At 51.2% G+C, this 4,034-nt stretch overlaps 1 long non-coding RNA gene across 1 annotated transcript; it reads right to left on the bottom strand.

Annotated features, from left to right (window-relative positions):
* Positions 1 to 2,458: 2,458 nt before the first annotated feature.
* Positions 2,459 to 4,034, bottom strand: LOC131916075 (uncharacterized). Its single transcript, XR_009380497.1, has 2 exons — positions 3,904 to 4,034; positions 2,459 to 2,593 (listed from the first exon to the last, which is right to left on the bottom strand). It is a non-coding gene; the product is annotated as an uncharacterized LOC131916075 (long non-coding RNA).

Genomic DNA, 4,034 nt, shown 5'->3' with positions numbered 1-4,034 from the left:
TTACCATTTCAAAAGGAAGACATCTGAGCATAGTGAGTGGATCAAAGCAAGACTGAAACCCAGCAGAGCAAACCCCAAATCCTGTAGCTCCATGTCTGATGTCAAAGGGCTCAGATGGCTCCACTCTCCCAGCTTGGCTGCCTGTGGCACACTTCTCTCTCTTGGTCTGGTTCCACGTCCTGTATGCATCTCTCCCTGGCAGCCATCCCTCGGCTGTGGAACCTCCAACATCCTAGGGTCTCCAGGGCAACCCAGGCTTCACCTGCACAGCTTCACATCATGGCCTCTCAGGGCTTCCATGAAGGGACTCCCCTGCCACAAGGCTGGCCTTAGTGGCTCTCCTGAACTGCAGAAGAAGATCCTATAACCCCTTCATTAGCATATCATTCTAAAGCCAGAACCATGTGAACAGCACTGCCAGGTTTGACACTGGCTTGGGACGGAGCCTGCCGCCTTGAATCAGTGTGCAGAGCTCTCCTTTGTTGTTTTTGAGGAATAGAAAATCCCTCAGGACTGTCCTTTTTACAGTTTGGAAGCTCGGCTGGGTGGGGCCTTGCCATGAGGGCCACACTCCCCTTATTCCATTTTGCACCAGGCCTCCCTCTACTCTTCTCACCTCTTTCAGAACAAGCCTTGGCTCCCATATTAAATTTCTCCTCAGACTGTCATTTTGTGTCTCTTGTTGCCCCCCTTCTCTTTCTCATTGTAGACTTGCGTGAGAGTGATCACTAATAACCACAGGACAGCATTTATAGTAGGCTGTCTCGAAATCTCCCCCACCAAGGGAATTAGTCCGAAGCTTTCAATTTGGCCTCAGGAAAGTTGTTAGGACAAGGTAGAAAGCCATATTTGCCAAAACATCACAAGAATGGTCTCTAGCCCAGTTGCTAATATTGTTCCCCTCTGAAACCTTGAGCTGGGCCTCCATGGTCAACATGGCTCTTAACACTACTGTCTTCCAGGTCTTACCAGGATGGCTCACTTATCCCACTCAACAGCTTTCCTAGTCCAAAGTCTTGCATGTTCCTCTAATAAACAGTGTGGTCAGGACTGTCACAGTAATAGTTCACTCCCTGGTACCAACTTCTGTCTTAGTTCCTTTTCTATTGCTCTGATAAGACACCATGACCAAGGCAGTTTAGCTTACAGCTTCTGAGGGTTAGTATCCATGGCAGCAGAGAGAAGGAACAGCTAAGAGCTCACAACCTGACCCACAAGTAGAAAGTAAAGAGAGTGAGAGAGAGAAAGAGCATACTGGGAATCTTTTCAAACCTCAAAATCCACCCCTAGTGACACAATCCTTCCCAAAGTGTTCCATCAACTGTGGAACATATGAGCCTATGGGGACCATTCTTTTTTTTTTAAGATTTTTTTTTATGTATATGCATGCTCTATCTGTATGTACATCTTTATGCCAGAAGAGGGCATCATATGCCACTATATTTGTTTGTGAGCCACCACATGGTTGCTGAGAATTGAACTCAGGACCTCTGGAAGAGCAGCCAGTGTTCTTAACCTCTAAGCCATCTCTCCAGCCCTGGGGGCCATTCTTATTTAAACACCACAATCACCTGCATGCCCCCATAGGCTCATATATTTGAATGCTCAGTGGCACCACTTGAGAAGGGTCAGGAGGTGTGGCCTTGTTGGAGTAAATGTGGTCTTATTGGAGGAAGAGTGTCACTAGGGGTGGACTTTGGGACTTCAAATGCTCAAGCCAGGCCCAGTGGTTCTCTCTCTCTGTCTCTGTCTCTCTCTCTCTCTCTCTCTCTCTCTCTCTCTCTCTCTCTCTCTCTCTCCTGTCTATGGATCCAGATGTAGAACTCTCAGCTCCTTCTCCAGCACCATGTCTGCATGCACGCCACCATGTTCCCTGCCATGATGACAATGAACTAAACTCCTGAACTGTAAGCCAGCCCCAATTAAATGCTTCCCTTTATAAGAGTTGCTGTGGTGGCTGGGCATGGTGGCTCATACCTTTAATCCCAGCACTTGGGAGGCAAAGGCAGGTGGATCTCTGTGAATTTGAGGCCAGCCTGGTCTTACAAAGTGAGTTCCGGGACAGTCAAGGCTGTTACACAAAGAAACCCTGTCTTGAAGAAAGAAAAAAAAAAAAAAAGAGTTGCCATGGTCACCATGGTCATGGTGCCTCTTCACAGCAATAGAACACTGGCTAAGACACGGGGCTTAGCCAAAGAGATGGAGAAAGGTAGACTAGAAGAACATACAAGGATCTGCTGTGCTCTACAGGGAAAACATCCTCCAACCCCCAAGGCCAGCAAGGCAGAAACAAGGTTTCTGAAGTCCTCTCAGGGGTGCAGAAGGACATGGTGTGTGGCCCTGCTCATATGGGTCAGTAGCAAAGCCTGAGCCTAATCTATCCCCACGTCCCTGGGGGAAGCAGGGAACTGAGCATAGACGTCATTCTGTCTTCCAAACAAGCAGCTGGCACGGTGCCTTTAAACTTGGAGATTTTTGTTTCTTTTTCACCATTTTCGTCAGCCATCCTTGGGGGTTTATAAATAGAACCACTCAAACGTAGGCAGGGGTAACTCAGGTGGCCCGTCTGAATATTCAGCACAGGTTGCAGAGCCTGGGGAAGGGCAAAATGGGTGAATTCACCACCAGGCAGAGCCACCGGCTACTTCCTGGGGCCCCAGGGAGAGGAAACCGTGCAAAGGGGGCAACAGGTGCTGACATTCAGGGCTGTAGCCTCCAAGGGAGGGTCAGACGCCCCAGGAAGGGCTACGCCTGCCTCTAAGCAATTGCGTTTTCCGGAAGCACTCCATGCTTCAGGTGCCCCATCTCCTGGAGAGCCCTGAAGTTCTCTGTCCACCTGCCTCACTCTTTTAAGAGCACTCCTTCCCCATTAGAAGCCTTTCCCAAGAATCCAGGGCTAAGCTGGGGTGGGTGCAGGCCCCTGGCTTCACGTGGCCTTAGGTCTCCCTCCATGTGAGAAGAGCCACCAATGGCTACAACTGTTTAAACACTGTCCTGTGCTACCACAAGGATATCTCTGTGTGGTCGCAGGAGGCTGGGAGAGCTGCCTTCAGGATGTTTGTAGGTGCTTGGGAAGTGTGTGTGGTGGGGTCATGGTCACAGGAGACTGGAGGTAATGCTCCTCTGTCCTCTCCCACTGGCCCCACTCATCTGCACACAGCTGCATGGGCCTTGTTTTAGTCCTTCCACAGTCTTCAGCCTCCTGTACTGGGCCCTTCCCTTATGGCTCTTCACGTCACCTCCCATGCCCTGCAAATTTCCCTTTCTCCTTCGTGCCCTATTTGAACATTGTCCATCTCTCGTCTCCCTCTTCATCTCTGCTTGTTTGCGATTTTAGGGGTTAGGGACATAGCCTTCTCCCCTAAACGGAGGAGGAGAGTTGCAAGTGGCCCAGAAGCCGGAGGTGGGGAGATCCAAGTTTAGGCAGAGGATGCCATGTGTGAAAGACCTGGTGCCTGGACACTGTGCCCAGCTCGGCCTCTGGGGGATGGAAGGGTAGTGCAGAGGCTTTGTGGTGGGGTACAGGCTCCAAGGAGGTGGTGAGTAGATGATAAGGCTGGAGTTGGGCTAGGCAGGAAGCAGAGACGAGGACTTGGCAGCCGTGAAAGGCTTGGAGCACACAAGGGGCGTCTGCCTCAGCTGAGACCCTGGGGACAGGCTGGACAGTTGCCCAGCACAGAGCTGACCTAAGCTCCAGCAGGCAGTGACAGCAGATGGGCTGGAAGCCAAAGGTGGTGGAACCTGACATCAGACAGTGTCAGGAAACAGGCTGAGTGAGTGATGGGAACTGAGGTCACAGGCCTCCTCAGAGAAGTCCCGCTCCACCCCACTGATACCCTGGCTCCCTCATAGCACCGAGCATGAGCAAAGTCCGTAACCTAATCCCCGCATGTCACCATACACCCCTCCTCCAGCAGCAGGAACCATGCTGCTGGTTCTATCCTGTCCCAGTATAGTGTGGAGCTGGAGCCACACACAGGGATACTGGAGCCAGGCCTGTCTGTGGGGTGACCAGCAAACATCTGTAGAGCAAA

Source organism: Peromyscus eremicus, chromosome 8a (genome assembly GCF_949786415.1).
Source record: "Peromyscus eremicus chromosome 8a, PerEre_H2_v1, whole genome shotgun sequence".
Classification (NCBI taxonomy): domain Eukaryota; kingdom Metazoa; phylum Chordata; class Mammalia; order Rodentia; family Cricetidae; genus Peromyscus; species Peromyscus eremicus.
Note: the sequence above shows the minus strand (reverse complement) of the source record. Positions and strands in the feature narration are given on the sequence as shown.